Source organism: Camelus bactrianus, chromosome 26 (genome assembly GCF_048773025.1).
Source record: "Camelus bactrianus isolate YW-2024 breed Bactrian camel chromosome 26, ASM4877302v1, whole genome shotgun sequence".
Classification (NCBI taxonomy): domain Eukaryota; kingdom Metazoa; phylum Chordata; class Mammalia; order Artiodactyla; family Camelidae; genus Camelus; species Camelus bactrianus.
Window position 1 is genome coordinate 26,591,285 of NC_133564.1, and position 19,836 is coordinate 26,611,120.

General features: G+C 38.4%; 1 protein-coding gene across 30 annotated transcripts in view; it reads right to left on the reverse strand.

Moving 5' to 3' along the window:
- The window catches only part of POFUT3 (protein O-fucosyltransferase 3), a 356,913-nt gene that overhangs the window by 181,064 nt on the left and 156,013 nt on the right, over positions 1-19,836 (reverse strand). Inside the window, exon 5 of one of the 30 annotated variants that reach the window (XM_074353456.1) lies at positions 10,385-10,564. The exons of the other annotated variants lie outside the window; for them this stretch is intronic. The gene's annotated coding sequence lies outside the window, so the exon portion shown is untranslated. Of the gene's footprint in view, positions 1-10,384; positions 10,565-19,836 lie in introns of those variants that run through there. 30 annotated transcript variants of the gene reach the window in all.

Genomic DNA, 19,836 nt, shown 5'->3' on the forward strand with positions numbered 1-19,836 from the left:
AAAAAATGTTTGCTCATGGGTATGTCCATTGTGGGAAAATATTTCTGTGAATTCTAAATTATTTAGAATTTGAATACCTGGAGTCATCAAGAATGGCAGGTCTCAGACTGTTGTCTTCAATTTAGACTCAATTTTTTCTATTTCTGCGAAACCTTAATTGACCATGGAACTAAAATCATACACAGCTACTGGGCAGCCTTCTACTGACATTCTTTTTAAAAAATTGAGAAAAATTCCAGACAAAAATTATAAAAATAAACACTTTTCAAGTTTAAATAGTATTCACATGCCAGCTAGTGGTCATACTTCTAAACAGGAACCTAAGATTAGGAAACAGTCCCTGTCCAAAATAAATTCTTCGAGATCTGGTTCTCCATGTCACAATGTTGTTACATGTTATTTCATATTTTCCATCTCATTATTTCTAAATGTGAGGCGTACAGAAATTGTATTCATTAAATTCCTAGGAATGTATTTGTTTCATAACTAATTCAACAACTGAGGGTGTAGCCCTTTCTTTTCTCACTGTCTAGGCTCTTGTGTGTTTTAGTAACTGACGCATCATTCCCCATCCTGGTTGTGAGGGATTTGGCTCTTTGGCAGGAGCAAACCCAGAGAAAGTTAACGCTAAACCCAGGGGAAGGAGCAGGAGCACAATCTGGTGCTTCTGCTGTGGCTGGCGGGTTGCCCCACAAAGTCTACTACCTGGTGTTGCTCAGACATCGCACCATCACGCAGGTGCAAAGTAACAGCAGGGAAATGCAACTCACAACATCCGTGAAGACGGAGGCATACCAAGGAGTCGATTAGCATCGTAACTAATAACACCCAAATCTGATTTATTCACTCAAAAACTAGTCCAATTGGAAGATTCCAGATTATTCTAAGCACACTTTAGTACTATTACTACCGTACATGTTCCACCCACAACTCCAGTGAGGACATTAACACTGACACCTGTCCTCGAAACCCCTCAGTACAAACACAGCCAACACATCTTTTAGAGGTCACTGAACTTCCCTATGGTTAAATGTGAGGCATGTATTATTTAGTGCTTTTATGTTTTCTAATTAGATTACTATGCATTTCTACAAAAGAATCACTCCGTTTCAGAGTCTAAGAATCACTTTAGTAACAGTGTCCCAAATGGGGAAATGCTTTTTTTCCTGGGATGACTGGGGGGACTCACTTTTGACTCAACAAGTCCACCTTTATACTGAGCAAATTCTGGATTAACTAGTAACTTTTACTTCTTGTTAGTGATAATGCTTTTTAATAGCACCCCCAAAAGAAAAAAAATTTAGACAGTATGTGCCATAAGAAAGCATACAAAAAGATTTTTCCTCTTCTTTTTTAAACTCAAAATATGCTTGCCATAAAATCTGATCTTCAATCTACAGGTTTTATACGCACAGTGCTAATCCCTAAAACAACTGTCTCATGAGTTTAACAAATCATTCTCTCTCGCTAATATCTCTATTTGTGATTCAAGTTTTCCAAAAAAGAATTTCAGGTTAGAATAAAGATATCTCACTGAATTGCAGGATTAAGTGATGAAAATCTTATATCTAAATCAAATAATGCCTTGCATTTACAGGGTTGACCTAGAGAACCTGCCACTTGGTATTAGCTCTTCACAGATTTAAAACTCGTGTTGCCATGGCAGGCACATTTATAGGAGCAAGGGCTTTCTTCCCTGTCAAGCGCTTCGACGTTTAAGAGTTCTTCATTTTGTTAGATACAAATTGTTTTAAATTCATGTATGATAAAAGGCAACTGTGTTTGAAGTCTTGTCATCCATCCAAATATTTTCTTATTACTACGGCTTAATGTTAACACAACATATATTATTCTGCACGTGTTCTGCTTCTGATTAGGACAGAGGAAGTTGTGAAAGACTTTGACCAGTTGCTTCCACCATATATATCCCTTTGCAGGTCCCTGCTTGTCTGCCACCTGGAATTCAAGTTGAGGTCCACCAAAGAGAAACTATGCTGGTCTACATGAAATAGAACTGCTCCGGGTCCTAGGGTTTGTGGAGGAACCAGACAACTACACCAGAAGCACCAGATTGTGCTCCTAGTCTTTCCTCTGGGCTTAGCTGGGCAGTATTTCCTGGAGTAGTGGATCCTGAGTATTATAAAGTGACATCCATCACAATCAATACAGCACAACAAGACAGCCAAAGATAAGAATATCTGTCAAAAGATACAAACTTCTAGTAATAAGATGAGTAAATTCTGGGGAGCATGATGATTATAGTTAATAATACACTGTTATATACTTGAAAGTTGCTAAGAGAATAGATCTTAAATGTTCTCACCACAAAAAAAGAAATGGTAATTATGGGATGTGATGGCAGCGTTAGCTAACGTCATGATCATCATTTTTGCAATGCATAAGTCTATCAAATCAACATGGCATACACCTCCAACTTACACAGTGTTATATGCCAATGATATCTCAATAGAGCTGGAAGAAAGAAAGAAGAGAATTTGTGCTTAAGGGGAAGAAAATAAAATTCAATAATACGTGCAAATGAAATTGTGAACTCCAGTTTTTCCTGAAGTGTGCACTGTGAGAATTAAATCACTATGGCATTAATGGTTGTTACACAAGGAACCATGTGTGTACCATGAACGTGCATTTAAGAAATGTTAAATTAAAGTTAAACTGATGTCTTCTCAGTGCCCTTAATGTGTTAATATGCATCGTGAATCCATAAGAGAGCAACACATGCTCTTAGTTGATCAAAAAAATTCCTTTTAAAAGGTATAGCAAACTTGGGGAACTGGTGGTGTCCGTTTATGTTGCTGTCCATACTTCTGCTCTTGTTTGCAGTTGACCCTTCCTTCCTTATTTCTCTACCATCTTTTTTCTTTCCTTCCTTCCTTGTTTCCTATCTTCCTTTCCTACTTCCCTCCTTCATTCCTTCTTTTCTTTCTTCCCCTAGAGTCATCCCCTCATATAAATGTGACTTAAAATGCAAAGAGTTGCAAGGAGGCTTGGTCTGGTTAAAATTAGAAATACAAAGAATTGTTGTTAAGAAAGAAAACAGGGGGAAAATAAGAATGAGTTACAGAGAGGATGATGCTTATTGAATCTTGACATTTTGATTGGGCTTCCCTGATTTATTGGACACAATAAGACTAAACATTTCTTGAACAAAGGATTAAGGATTTATTTCTTTTGCTTTATCTCCTCTTCTCTTTAACTTCATAATCTTTCCAAGTTTGTCATCCATTCAGTCCCAGTTACTCTTTGGAGGGGCCTTAACAACCCAAATAAATACACCACTAAACTATAATAAAAGTTCCTTCACATACTGTCACCACGCAATAAGTGATTCTGATTTATTGAATATTCTAGACAGCTTAATCCAAACCATAACACTAACATTTGCTTTTCAGGTTAATAGTTTTCAGTACACTGCAGAGTTTAAAACACGGTTCTCTCATTACTAAGAACATGTTAACTATTTTTTAATGGTATCATTTTGAAACAAAATGTAATACAATGAAATTCAAACACACGTTTATGCGATGTGGACAAGTGTAAGGGTACTTGGCACTATGCTAATTGGCTCCAAAGTACTGTGTTTCCCTGTTTGGGCCAATTGTCTCCTCCTTCATCTCATTTTCTGCTCTGTCACGCTGTCTGCTTCTGAGACCGTCCACTCTGCTTGGATTACTCTTATTTGATCAGCCTTGTTTTAACTATCTTCCAGGTCTATTTATTTACTAGAATTCTCCCCTTTTCCTACCCACAGGTTTAACTCTTTGATGGTCTAATATAAATCCTGTTTTCCATTCTAATGTTCTTTTAATCTGCCATCGTATCTTCCTCTTTTCTTCACACCTTACTAGCTGCAAAACATTATATGCTTTATACATTTTAACTCACGTAACCCACACAATAATCCTGGGGTAAAGACTCTATCATTGGACTCAAAAGAGTAGTTCAACCCATATGGCTTAATAACAGGTGGTACTGGAATTCAAATGCAAATGTATCTGACTCCAAAGCCAATATACAGACTCGTAGGGTGAGACCAATGTCTTTCTAATTGTCAAAATTCAGCAGCCACTTCTCCGTCTTCATCCTTCAGGAGCAGTCTGAATTGTGGGTCACACTCTTTTTGAAGCAATATACCCTTGTTTCATGCTACAATACAATGTTCTGTTTCCATAAAAAAATAAACAGATATCCCAACAAAGTAACAGCAAAAAATATAGGACTAAGTCTAAAAACGTCTATGAAGAAACTAACAACATGGTATTAAAACTCCTAAAAGAAGAACCAAATAAATGAGTAGCTATGTGACTTTCACGAGCTGCATGATTTTGTGTCAAAAAGATGTCAATTCTCCCTCAAATTAATCTATAAACTCAGAGTTGAATTTGGACCAAAACGCCCACAGATTTTGTGCGCTGTGGGTATGCAGTAAACTAGAGAAGTCTACCAAGATTCATGTGGAAGCGCGAAGGACCAAGCACAGTCAAGCTGATTCGGATGGAGAATGTGACGAGGCTTGTGCTATCCGCTAGGACCGCTTTACATAGTGAGTCATTAACACTGTGTTGCAAGCACAGACAAAATGACCAAAGGATTAAAAGAAAGAACCCCAGAAACAGACCCATGTATTGCCCAAGGTGGGCAACACAAATCAAAATGGGGAAAACAGACTGCTCAGTAAATGAGCTGGAAACATTATCTGTAGAGAAAAAATATATATATATACACTATTTATATACATATAAGATTTCTACCTCACACCATATACAAAGATCAATTCCAAGTAGATTCAGCTCCTAAATGTTAAAAGGAAACTTCAAAAATTTTAGAAGAATATGGATGAAAATACAGTTATAACGTTGGGGTAGGGTAAGTTTTCACAGAGAAGACACACAAAAAAGACCAACTAACTGGAAGAAAGGTGGAGGATTAACCAAATTAAAATTTAAGTTGTATGAAGCATGATAAAAGGAAGGAAGAAGAGAATGGGGGCAAGAACAGAATGGGGGCCTTGTGTACTGTGCTTACAGACATCTGCCAAGTTGAGAATTTCCTTGTGAAACAGAGATGGGCACTATCACTGAATCATAATATTTTGGATGATCTTTATTTTCTAATTTATAATTTTTAATGGTGGTGATGTGTATACTTACATGCATGTGTATGTGTTTTACACTGAGTATGTATAATATTCATAATAAGATGAAGTAAATAATGTCAATCTACATAACATTTAATAGTTGGAGAGAACAATATTTGCGGAAGATGACATCAAGTTATTTAGTCTATTCATCCCTCTAGTAGGTTCAAATTACTCTTGAATTAGACAGACAAAAAGGCCCTTAACTATAATTTTAACGGCCCCCTGCAGAGGTCCTGTAAGCTGGGCTGGAATTCTTACTCTATATGTCAAAACATGTTATAAAAAAATAGCTCCATGAAGCCTAAGGAACAGGTGGGACTCCTTCAGTGCAAGCAACAAAAATGCTTATGCAATCTGGTTTGAGCAAAAAGAATGTACTGGCTATTTTGCTGAAATGTTGGAAATAAATCTGGATTGAGTATGAGTCTCTCTAAACTGAGGAGACAGAGGTGGGAGTCTGAGGAGGGTCAGGCGCCTAGAGTTCACATGGCAAAGGACCAGAAAGGAGAGAGCTGCACGGAGACAGAGGTTTGGAGATTTGCAGAGGGCTTTCCTCTCGTCCTCACAGCACGAGCTGTGAGGAAGCCGCTTGCGTCCAAGGAGAATTTAAGAATTTTAAATGTAAGTATTTTTACAGTATTTCCTTTCCTAGTCTTCTTCTGTTAATTCTTTGGAAAACTGACTCTAACAGAGCAGAATAATCCCTAGCACCTATATGTTGCTCTTTACAAAATTTTTACTGCAAAGTATACAAAAAGGATACATCAGTTAACAAATGATGCATATGGAACATTATCTCTTTTGACTTCTAACAAATTAGCGTGAAGTTACTGTGTCAATATTCATCAAAGACTAATCAAACTTAAACATTAGTCACTACTGGTAGTGTCATAGACATGTATTAATTTCACCAAAAAATATAGTAAGAAAGTGTATTTTGATAATTTCTGTCATTTAGGAAGCATTCTTACAAATCAATTGAGGGAAAAAATAAAAAAAATAGATATAGGAGCAAAACATTCATTTCATAGAAGAAATAAATAGTTAAAAAATTTGCAAAGTTTTTCAGCTCTGATTTCAAATATCAGTGGTGTACAAAGTAAAACAACATTTTATTTTCACCTAGAAGATTAACAAAGATCAGTTTCACCATATGGATGAAGAATCACATTCATTTTTGATAGAAATATAATTAGCAAAAATTTCTTTGGAGGGTAATTTGACAAGATCAAAATTAAATATGAAGATACTCTCTAGAGTGGCAATTCCACCTCTAAAAATGTACCTAACAAGTATATTTGGACACTACCAAAGACATATATACAGGAATATTCATTGCAGCATAACCATAGCAAAGATCTCAAAGAACCCTTAATTGTCTGCCAGTAGGGGACTGGTTAAATTAATAACATTATGCCTACATAAAAGAATAGTATACAGCAGTTAAAAAGAATGAAGTACGTATGTACATTTTGATATGAAGGTATCACTAAGATATTCTATTCAGTAATATATAAATATAGTCTACTTAGTTTTATATATAAATATATTGCAGAAAATGTGTGTGTGTGTGTGTGTATGTATATATATATATATATATATATATATATATATATATATATATATATATATATATATATATATATAAACAACTGAAAATTTTTATGAAAGACACAGAGAAACTGTTGATGATGATCACCTTCCTGAGTCTGGGCTGAAAGGGAGACTCAATTACTGTATGCTTTTTAGTATTACTTGATTTTTCAGTATTTGCTGCAATATTTTAATAAAAATGACAATTAATGATAAGTTAACTTCCCTAATAAGATTTCTTTAATCCTTAAAATGACCAAAAATTCATGCACAAGGCTCTCAAAAAGAGGGTCCAACTGAAGGAGACTGCTGATGTTTTATAGTTAGGTTTTTCAAACAACGACTTTTCTAAAACATTCTCCTCTCAATAGTCTCAAAGTGCTGAAGTCCTAACGTATAGTTTTTTTTTCTTTTAATCTTAGAAAAAGTATAATATGGGAGACTGTCTGAGAGTCTGTGGATGCTTTGGGAGAATTTCTACAGTATTTCCTTTCCTAGTCTCCCTCTGTAATTCTTTGGAAAACTGACAGCAATTATTTGTCCTTTGCCAAAAATACCAAAGAATTCAAGCCCCTTCCGTTGTGCAGTCCAACAGCTCATCTTCCAGATTTCCTTATATTCTAAACCATGCCAGATTTTTATTGAATTAATAGTCCCCCAAAGACACAAATTTACTAATCTAAGTTGTGAGGATATACAGAATATATCCTAAAACAAATTATATTTTCTGCATTGAACTTTCCCAATTGAACTTTTTGAAATCACCTTTTCAAACCACACTTAATTAACAGATTACAACTGATGATCTTTCCTTAACATACAATTCCATCTAAAAAGCTTCTACCTGAAAATGAGAACTGTTTGCGTGTGTCTTTGATTAGAAATATTCATCTTTCTGAGAAGAATTCAATTCTCCTACCTAGAGGTAAAATACCACTCACAGTGAGTTTAATTTAAAATCTATTAGCTGAAAACATGTTTGCTGGCAGCTAACATTTTCTCAAAAAGAAGATAATCTCTTATTTAATTACTTGGAAAAATGGTTATTCACAAGCATTCTCACTGGAATTTTAATAGCTGACAACTCATCCAGGAAAAAATAGATCCAATTTTAATAATAACTATCCAAGAATAAAAAAAAAAAATTGAAACCAGAGCTTGAGTCAAGTATACACCCTGAGTTTCAATTTTTTTTAAGTGTCCTAATTAACTTGGGTGAAAGAAATATTGATCAATGGCAAGTAACCAGAGGAAGAAAAAGGATATAAACTAATAAAAAGATGAACTTGAACTTGGGTTTGAATCCCAGCTCTGATACATACTAATAATTTGATCTTGGGTTATAATCTATAAAACTTTACAAGTAATAATCATATATTTTTCTACAAGACTGCTGGGGAGATGCTACAACATGTGCGCTTAGCTCATAGTAAGCACTCAATCACAGCTATTATTATTTATAAGAATAAAAAAGCCATTTAGGTCATAAGAAAAAACATAAAGGTATTACCTTTGGTGATAGTAATTTATTGTGAGAGAAAACAGAAGAATCATCTCGGCAATGATGTAGTCACTCTGCACTGGGGTCTACTAAGATCGGGGATTTATATCCAGCCTCATGTTGAACCAAAATAATAGCTCAGTCTTTTAAGACACAACCTGAGTTCTAGGCATCCTCCTTTTCTGTTGACATTTATGCTCTCCAAGAGAGAAGATCTGAGTGGCTTAATTTGTTACTATCCAATACAGAGCAAGATTTTGGGGTCAAAGTTCTTGCCAAGCAATGCTTTTATTTTCCACCTAAGCATGAACACTGATCCCTGGCCCAGTCAGTCAAAACCAGAGGATGAGGGATATATTCACTGATCATTGCACACGCTACGCCATCCTAACTTTCATCAGAAGGAAGGGGGAGAGTGCTGCTTTCCCCAGAAGAAGGATGTGGACATGGTCGGAACATAAACCTTTACGGGACCATCTCTAGTACAAAGGTCCACCTGGAAAGTTTACAAATGTAATTACACAGTATCCAGGAATTAACTATCATCAGTTCACGTGGGTTCCCCCTTCCAGCACAGCAGCCTAAAACTCTCCCCAGGAAGTCAGCTGGGGCAACCACAGGGCTCAGCTCATGTGTTTGCCCTCTCTGAGGGACCACTGCCTTGTGCTGCCTGGGGTCCAACGTCTGAATATCATTGTTTTCATATATTTTGGGGTTTTTTTCAGTTGTTTCAGTCAAGAGGATAAATCTGTCCCCATTACTCCACATTGTCCAAAAGCAGAAGTCAGCCTAGTATATTCGATCAAAACGTTTTGAAAATATAAAATCTCAAAAGTATGGGGCAGGGGGAAGGGATGCCTGAATGGATGGAGAAATTCTCAGAGGAGGTTAAATTTTAGATAAGTTGATGTTAGGCCAATTGGTTTAAGGCAAAACAATCTGTTTCTAAGTTTTCATTTATGGTATCATTTTTTTCCCCCTATCTGAAAATGACAGCAGCATCCCAGGAAGCAGTTGAAGGCTAACCAGAACTTCAGTCAGACCATGAAAAACCGCAGCTCATCCCCATGGTCGACTGAAGGCTGCATTTTTTTCCAAGTCTCGCTCACCCAGAGATAAATCATAGGTGTCAGTTTGATGACAAGCCTCTGAGAACCTTCCATTTATCAAATGTGTAAAGCAGACCACAGTACAGAAAGGAGAGTGCACGGAGAATCCAAAGACGTTAAATGAAGACCGAACTCCATACAAGTAAAAGCTTCTATCAACTTTAACTGTAACTAAGACCCAAATCTAGACTATCTCTAGCTCTACAGAAGATCCTAAGGAAATTCTACTGACATGTGGTTTCTAGAGGCAAATTACTAGTAATCCTGAACCCCCAGAAGAACGCAGACAAATGTCCACAGGTCAGAGCCACTGCTTTGTTTCCTTTCTGGACAAACACAGGAGAGCCTTCACCCAGCCATTAACACTGCAGTCACGTAGTCACCCACTGCTCCATCAGACCCCATGCCGCATGCTGGAGATACGATTACAACCAAGACATTTCTCACATATTTTTCTCTTCTTCCCAAACCCATGGGGAGGATAGGCTTGCCAAGCCTGCCTGATAAGACTAATTCCTAAAGCTTATGGAGAAGAAATTAAGTCCTATGTTATTCAGGTTTTGGGTTTTTTTTTTTTTTTTTTTTTTTGAGTCCTGTTAAAAAAAAAAAAAGTTAAAAGCTACTGAGAGTATAGGTATTATTTCACTCCTTCCCCAACCAGTTTTGAGTTGTCAGCTTAGAAACGTTCAGCACCTCTCCTTGGACAGCTGCCCTCTACCCACACTTATTCCTCACCCACCAGTGGTGAAGGTGCTACTTCAAAGCTGGTTTGCTGAACTCTCTAATATACTGTCTTCTTCACCTACATTCTTTCTTTTCCCTCACTCTCCAGGAAACTGCACATCAGGCGTGGGTCCCTCTATTTCTGTCTCTTGCACTCAAAATAGAAAACTGTCACACTGGTTTTCTTTTCAGTTTAGAATTGCAACTTTATTGGTTTCGATTATTTTGTAAAGCAAATATACTTTCACTTCCATTTTCGGGTAAATGAGTTTAGTAGACTGCTCCTGGAAGCTGAGTCAGAGCGGAAACCTACCCTAAGTTTCAAAACCATAATTCACAAGTGAACCTCTGTGGGTGAGCCTCTTGCAAGCTGAGGATGTTCAGTGTCTATATATCCAACCCTCCTTACACAACTCCTGTGAGCTTGAATATGGGGAAGGATGCTGTGTGGTCAGGTTAACAGGGAATGAACAGGCATTCCTGAAATAAAGAGCACATGGTAAAGGAGCTTTGCACATTCAAACTCTAAAACGTTGAGCAAAGTAATTCAGAGAGAGCTTACAAATCAATGTCTTTCTTCAAGGAAACAAATTATAAAATTTCTAAGATTTTGAAAGTGAAGAGCTCTGGAAAGAAGATCTCTAGGTGAGAGGGATCATAATTTAAAGAAGCCCTGACTGTCTCACCTGAGTTTATCTTCCCCCTTGAGCTGAGCTGTTTCATAATGAACCCACTAGACACCTGTGGTCATTTAAATTAATATTAAATAAAATTTAGAATTCAGTTCCTTGGTCACACTAGTCACAATTCAAATGCTCGGTTGGCCAGTGGTCAGTGGGCTACCACAGTGGACAGCACAGGTACAGAGCATTTCCATTGTCAGAGGAAGTCCTGTTGGCCAGCACTGCTCTAGAATTCCCGATTTCCTCCGGTTCACCAACTGCCCACACATGGACAAAAATACTTTATTTAGCAGAGACAAGAAAATGATGTCCAGAGAATGTTATTCAACACAAAAGGAAAACGAAGAAGAAATTATTTTAGACAGTAACAAAGGAATAAAGATAGTCACGCTCGAGGTAAAGGTTTCTGATATTCCAAGCTAGAAAAAAAAAATTGGGGGTACAACTTCACAGATCCTGGCTTACCTCCCCACCCTGAAGAGTGAGTTCCTAGGCCCCTCAGAGCTAATTTCTAGCAACACTTTTGTTCTGACCCCTACATAAGCACAAAACAGTTAATTTCTTATGCCCTCTGCATTTTCCCTTGATTTTCACAGGCAATTGACAAAAAGGCCAGTTTCAAGTTTATCTTTCTGTAGTGTATGACCTCATCCCCAGTTTTATCTGAATCTTATCAACTAAGATTGTTAAAGCTTTAACCTAGTAATTCATAATCTCATTTCGGCTTTGGCACAACCAAGGAACAGCACATTCTTTGTGGTAAAACAGAATCACTGCACAGCTGACTCTCAACTCAGAGGGGTGAGACCAGCAAAATCCTTATAATCCGTTGTACATTTTCAAAAATTCATCCAAGTAACTCTGATATGCCTCTCTGGGAGCAAAAACACCCATCTTTGTTAAGAATGATTATTACAAAGGTTCTCACAACAAAACTCTGGCTAGTTTAACCCTTCCCATCATTCCTAGATTCTCAGGTTTTCTCTGGAGCAGTTTGTAAGCACACTCGTGTAAAAGTCCTGTACAAGCTTACAGGAAATTCATCTTATATACCGGTATCCCCATATGTAATAAAATCACCATATAATTAGTACACTATTTTTTAAATTGAAATATACTCAATTTACAATGTTGTGTTCATTTCTGATGTATCTATAGCATTGTGGTTCAGTTATGTATATACATATATTTCTTTTCATTTTCTTTTTCATTATAGACTATTTACAAGATGTTGAAGATAGTTCCCTGTGCTACACAGTAGGACTTGTTTATTTTATATAGTAATAACTATTTTTTAAATAAAAATCACTTCAATACTCACATATGGATAAATTAAAAACCATCTTTTATATGCCTCTTGTCTTTCTAAATCTCCTATCTGCATTGAATTTGCAATCTCCAGCACTTAGACACTACACTGAGTTCCAGGCAGAAGTCAATGGCTAGCAAAGGGCCAAATGAGGCAAAGAAAAAATCACCACAAAGACGAGAAGACACACTAGTGGTAAATGAATGTGTCTGGGTCAGCCCAAGGAGAGTTACGTGAAATTGCTGTTTCTACTAAATTGAGTCAGCTGTGATGGGAGTGTTCCCTTATGAAAGAGGACATGTGTTGGTAACAAAATGAAGAAAGAGAGGTGGTACCTTAGGTTGTAAAGGAATATTAACAAAGTGTCCACTGCATCCTTTTTATGTAACTGAAGGAACACACAGACATATTTCCATCCTTTGAGGTTTGCTGTTGACAAAGAAGGTGATAAAACTTGACACTACTTTTTGTCCCACCTTTTTATTAATGAATGGAAATTAATGAAAAGGATGCCATGCCAAAGAATTTAATATGGCCTAAAGTTTAAAAAAAAAGTTTATTTCAAAGCTTCTCTTTGGCATTTTAGTTCTCTGAAGGCAGCAGCAGGAGTACATAGATGTGTGTCTGGCATTTCAATGAAACAGACCTCTGAGACCCCATATCTGGCCATCATCTGCACACAGGAGATTCTTTTGTGTGCTAATATAAAGCATTGTTTCCAAAGTGGAGACAGTGGGTAGGAGAATTTATACAGAATATGGTGTGCTTAGAAAATGCTTCTTTTCTTTATTTTGGAGTAAGGCTGAATTGTTTCTAAGAATTACTATCTTAGAATAGTAATCTGTCCTTAGGAGATGAATATGCTTGCAAACTGCACGATTCCATTTACATAATACTCTTGAAATCACAAAACTGTGATGGGGAATGGACCAAAGGGTTGCCAAGGGTAACGTTTCGAGGAGACTGTGACTACAAAGTGGAAGTGAAGGGAGCTTCTCTGGGGCAATGGAATGTCATGTCCTGATTGTGCTGGTGGTTGCACAAATCTATATAGGAGATAAAATCCTGTAGAACTATATACACTTTTTAAAGTGCACATAAGAACTGGTGCAATCCAAATAAAGTCTGTAGCTGAGCTAATAATTTGTATCCATCTCCTAGTTTTGATAGTTACGCTACAGTTTTGTAAGTTGTCATTGGGAGAAGCTGGGTGAAGGATATATGGGCACTCTATTTTCTATCTTTGCAAATTCTATGAAAGCCTGAGATTACTTCCAAAAAAAATTTTTTTGAAGGAAGAGTTTTTAAAAACCTAAACCGAAAGTATATAGGAATTTCTTACAGATTCTTGCAAATTTTCTGTCAGTTTTAAGTTATATTAAAATTGAAAAATTAACATAAAGGATGTTGGGTTGCAGAGAATCAGGCTCTGGGGCCATGCAGCCAGGTATAAAGCTCAAGTAATGCCACAGAATTGGCCCAAGACATCACTGCTTCCATCACTATAGGCAACACTGCAGCTTCTAAGATCGGCACCACGGACGCTGGACCCCCCACCAGTGCCACAGACACCACTGCCCCGGCTGCCCCTGGGAGCTGCCTCCACAGATCTGTAACTGTGCCCACAGATCCCTGGAAGGGCTTCCTTCTTCACAGAAGTAGCTTCTAACTCCGTCTGTGTGTGGGATGGATGGTGGCCGTCATCTAGCCCTCGCTGCAAAGGATGATGGAAATATGACCACCTAGTGCCATATGCAAGTGAGAAGCAGGCTCTGCCTCAAAACACGGTAATTCTACCAACATAGTTAGGAGGTTCCAAGACCCGGTCATCAAAAAGAAAGACAAAGGTCTACTACAAATAATAAAGGAAAGCCTGGTCGTTCTCACATCATCCTCCTGGCTAAGGCCAACAGATCCAAATTCTTAACCCTACTGAGAAGGTGGTCCTGGAGTTCGGAGCAACCAATGGCGTTAGGAGCCTGGGGTGTAGCAACAGGCAAGACCCTCTCAACAAGGATGACTCAGGGTTGGATGTGGAACAGATCCCTTTTCTTTCCTAAATATATCTGAGGGGGTAGTTGATTCTTAAGGGGAAGGAAGGTAACATTTGGGTCATTTGTGTGTACTATGAAAATGTGTCAAATATGCTGAAGAGGAAAAGTGATTTTCTTATTCTGAAATAAATACAATTTTCAGATCTCTAGCACAGAAAATCCAACTTAATTCAACATTTTTTTCTTTTGCTGCTTTGATAATTGGTAACAGGTATACTCAGGAAACAGTAAGAAATGAGATGGCCAGAAATTAAGATGTGAGAGAAAAAGAGAAGAAACAGCTTAACTAAGAGGCTAAGACTTAAAGTGGCAATAAATAATACCTGTAATAGCAGAACTGAGGCAAAAAATCACTGAAGGGATAGTGGTTGTTTTGCAAATTCAAATGGCTTATATGAAAACTACTCAGGCTTAATAGCATAGAAATGTGAATATAGAAATCTAAATCCCGCTGAGTTTCATGAGAATCAGGCAGACTTTGAGTCGATCACGGATCCCTAACACAAACATGACCTCTCTTAGTGCAAACCTCCTAATACTGGAGTTTTCAACAATGAATACATTGTCATTGATCCTTCTAGAATAAATAACTTGAAGGTTGCTGGTCCTAATTATTTTATGCAAATAAGTGAACTTCACCAAAATGGTGATAAATCATCGCTGCCGTGTACTGTCAAATAATTAATACAGTGCCTCAATTTATCTTCTCCTTCTGGGACTAAAGATAGGACCCCATTGTGAAACTAACTACGGGGAATTTTGACTTTCAGAGCAAACGTTTCTATCCTGAGAACAAGCTTAATACACAAGCCAACTTTCAAATTCATTTAATGTCACAGTGCTATCTAGATACATTTTGTCCTTTATTTTAAATTTTCCCAAGAATATTTGCCTTAGGCATTTGCTATTTCAAATTCTTTAAAAATTAAGTTCTGTTATTGTTAGTGGATCCGAAAGAGAAATAAACCATCATTTAAATTATAGAACAATCAGGTAGCACATAAATCTTAGAACTTGCAAGATACTTTGATTACTTTTTATTTAATGTCCTCAATGAGGATATTTCATCACTTCCTAAAAAGAATATTAGCGTCATACAGCCTTGTAATTATTCAATTTAACTTTTAGGGGAAAACGTTTGCCAATTATCATAAATATCAAGTTTCTGTGCAGACTGAGTACAAAATCGGGAGGTGTAAATGAGAAGCTTGAGGTGTTGCTGAGGGAAAGCTCATGATTAAGCAGAGGATGGGTGGATGGCCAACGAGGAAGTTGGAGTGGGCGTGTGTGATAAGCCACATTCTGCAAGGCATTCTGGGGTCTCCCAACAAGCCAGCAGAAGAGAAGGATGCTCCAGAATGTCAGGTGATGGGATTAAGGAACCAATTCAGTGAGTAAGCTGCTCTCCTTGGAGGGCAAGCAGGACCTAAAAGTCCAAATCTCTGAGTCTAGAAGCATGAACTCGCTTGACTCTAATGCAGGAGGTGAAAGAACATGACAACAGGATATTCTAAAAACAATCTCCAGATCCAAAGCACTAGAGAGTTCCTCAGGTATTCCTAGAGATGTATCCAGGGATATCCAACCAGAAATTCGGGGTCCTGGGGACCAAGCTCCCTTCTTGGGCAGAGGTAAGAGGAAGGGCAAGCTCATTAGCCAACAGAGCTCAGGCTCAAGGCTGAGTCCCTGTCTCAATGATCAACTGTACTGAAAACCAGTAAGGCTACTTGTGTCCAAGTACCAGCCCCTCGGCCACACAAATGCAGGAAAAGAAATGAGAAGGACACCATCCAGATCTCAGACGGACACACAGAGGCTCGCCCCCAAGTGCACCAGGCGTGAACTTCTAGATCTTAATATGCCCCCAGGCCTGATTCTTATTGGCTCATGAACTGATTGATTTTCACTGCCAGTAATAAAGACAGGACTTCATGATACAGCCTTATTATTCTAGTCATTCATATAGGAGCATTTGAAAAATATAGGAAAACTTTAAAAAGACAATAAATATCCCATAATATTCTACAACACAAAGATGAAACAAACCCCATTCAACTCTGGTATATTTAATAGTCTACCTGCACACATACACCGTTATCACAAAAAGAGGAAAGGCTACCATTTACACTTCATCAAATGATCACATTACTGCTTATTTAGTTTCCCCCGCAGCAGGAACAGTATCTGGCTTACCATCACTCTCCTACCACCTTGCACAATGCCCAGCACAGCAGGGCAGACCCATGCTCACACTATGTTTCCTTATAAATACGCTAAACTGCCCTTGTGGAGGGTGTACTAATTTACAAACCCACAGGCAACTACGGGAAGTTCATTTCCCCTCATTCTTCACAAAACTGCATCTTACGACTTTTTAAGAATCTTCACCATTTCGAGGGGATTAATTGGTCTCTCATTTTTCTATATTTGAGTGTCTAAGCTATTAAGCCCGAATAATTTTTACATGGGTCATTTGAATTTGCTAAATAAACATTCCCCCTTCGATGATTTTGCCTCAACTCTGCCTTCACTAACACTGCTTATTGCCTCTCTGAAAGCTGAGTTAGCAGTTTTGTTTGTCCCTCTGTCTGCCTCCCCTACAAGTGATGACACTTCCCAGGCAGCACCACCTCTTTTTGCCCATTTTCAGTCCAGCGCTCACTCAGGACGTCACATGTACTGTGCAGAGGAATCCTTCTTACCCTTGGAGTAAATGATAGAGCTTAAGGCAGCATTTTGGACAGGAAAGTCTTTGACACTGGTGACAGACAGATAAGGATTCAAATTTTGGCTTCTCTACTGATGCACTGAGTGACCTTAAACAAAGCAACTCCTACGACCTTAAAGTTCCTTGTTTAGGAGAAATAATGCCAGTTTGTCTTGCCTGATTACTACAAAGATTAAATGATATAAACTACGTAAAAGCACTATATAAATGGAGGTTATTGTAATTCTTGCTACGCCTTTCTTTCAGGATAAATATCCTGAAAGAAACATCCATCACCTACTGGGAGGCAAATTGGCAAAGACAGCTTTCTTGTCAAGGCTAAAAATAAAACACAAGAGAGACCTGGTGCTGCCCAGGGGAATGTATATGGCTATTTAAGTTTGCACTTTCCAAAGAAACTAATGAAACTAAATAAGAACTTATTCCACTGGCACCTTAATGTCATTCTCAGTCGTAACCCAATTTGCTCTACTTGTCTTCCTACAGAAGTGGAAATTTGTACTGCAAAGAGGACTTCCTCTCAAAGGTTATTTGAACACAGGAGTGGAGGAGGGGGCATTGACTGACAAGGAAAAGAAACCTAGGGCTGAGGAAGGTACCAGGAAGGAATCCTAAATGAGCTAGAGTAATTGAGAGCCTGGCTTTCCTGTTTAAGCTTTTAGAGAGAGGAAAAAAAAAAAGAAAGAAACTTATAAAAAAAAAAAAATCTCTTGTATCCAGTCTTCCTCTACAGGCTGACAGAATTCAGACAAGTGCTGTTAACTAAGAGTCTTACCCTTGGCTTCCTTACCATTCAGGGATGACATCTTTAATTATCTCAAACAGCAATGCATCGTTTCTCAAAATGCTTACAAGCATATTACGATTATTTCATTTTGAAGTACTTAAATGTATGTCTTACAATAATTTTAGAGGAAATAAGAGCATTCTGAAATCATCCAGTAGTAAGCATCTCTCCTTATTCAAGACGAGGGGAATCACTCCGAAAAAATTTCAGACCAGCATCAGGAGGGACCACCTAGCTCGGTGTTCCCAAAGCCTGGTCCTCAGACGCTTAGAGCCCTATCAGCCATTTTTAAAATTTCCAAAGTCACAATGAAGATGTGACACTTACATGCCGTTACGTTGCCCCCAGGACCTTAGCAGGACCTTGACACCCACTTGGTGGCCCATCATTCCACTTTGTCAGAGACCCTGTCTGGCACACACGGTCAGGCTAAAAATGAACAGTCACTATTTTATAAACAAAAATTTTTAAATTGGTAAACAAATGACTCAGAACGAGTCCTTATTGGCTAAAGGGTTGAACAACAACCTAGCACACTGACCTAACTTTACAGATCAGGACGTTTAGACTTGGTATCATTCACCGAGCTCGTGGCCAGCCTGGGAGCGGGACTTGGGTCTCCTGGCTCCTGGTGCAACACGTTCCCTCCAACCAAATCTCAATATTTGCATGGAGTTGAAAAGGGGCTGTCTAGACAACAAGGCATAAATAAACAAGACCCTCAGTCTTTACTTCCACATTCAACAGACAGCTACTGGGCCCCGACTGTGTGCCTGTGATGGCCGTGTTTGCCTTTGTGGGAGGGTACAAAGGTGAGATAAGACCCTTAAAGAATTCAGAGCCCATGAAGGATCGCTGACTTACATGAAAAAGAATGAAGATGGTAGGTGCTATCAGAGAGATTAAGGTGATGTCCAATAGGGGTTAAGAACGTATATGGCTTAGACTGCTTTGGTTTTAGGCCCCCCCCCCCCGCAAAAAAAAAAAGCATTAGCATATTAAAAGGCACATCATATCAAAGTGCCCAGCTATACCCAATATTGGTCACTTTTCACCCAAGAAGGCAAATTCCTCTTCTTCCATCCTTCTCCTTTAATTTCTGATATAAAAATCTTACATCCCCTTAAATTAAGACTCAGTTCAAGTATCAGTTACTCGATGTGTTTCTCCTAATCATTTCAGTCATAAACAACTTCTGGAAACTCCAGGAGCACCGAGCATGCCCACTGCACACATGACACTTGATTACAGAAGCCTGATACCGTAGTTACGCATATATAGGTGTTTGGTCTCTGCCACCTTCCTGACTTCCTACCGTATTCTCTTTACATTCAGTCCAAAATAAATAAACAACTTGAGATTCCCAAGCATCTTATTTATCTCCCATTTTCTTGCCTTTGTCCCCGCTGTTCTTTCTTTCTGGAATGCGTTTCCTCCTTTTCATCTTCCCAGAGCTGTTTCCTCCAGCAGATCCTTCCAAAGACCCTACACAAGGCCCCCATTCCCCTCTGCTGTTAGATGGAGGTGGACAGGACAGAGCTGTCTGATAGTTGACATAAGGGCCAGGAGCCCCGAGACAGACTTCCTCTTACCATTGTCACCATGAGTGAAGTAGAGGGCAGGGAAAGAGCTGGAAGAAAGTTCTTTCTGCTGCGAACAAGAGGGGATGGGGCTGCCCTAGGAGTGTTTCTGTAGTAAATGGGAATATGCAAAGTTTGTGGTATTAAAGCAGGTGACCAGCGGAGTTCTGGTGACAAACCAAGGTTCTTCATGAAAAAAAAAACAAAAATAAAAACAATGAATTTAAGCTTTAAATGAGAAAGGTTAAATTTCTATGATGTTGACCTAAAATGTAGAGGGGGGGTTTGGGGACTCCATGAATCACCTGCCATTGCTCTCACAGGAGGAACTCAGGAGAATTCTGCCCCCTTAAGTCAACTGGAAAGGACTGAAATGTTCATGACTTGGAGGAACAACCATTCCTGGCCACTGAAGGACATTTTCAGTTCAAACCAGAACCTACCTAGTCATAGTGCATCTAAAAGACACAGCCCTCCAGCTGAACTCACGTCTCACACTGATGGCTCCACTCATTTTCCCAACATTCCTATGATTTCCTCAAGCAAATCTATTGCCAGGCAGTTGATCTGAACTATTTGGATAAATCTGACTGATTGGGTGCAGACATGCA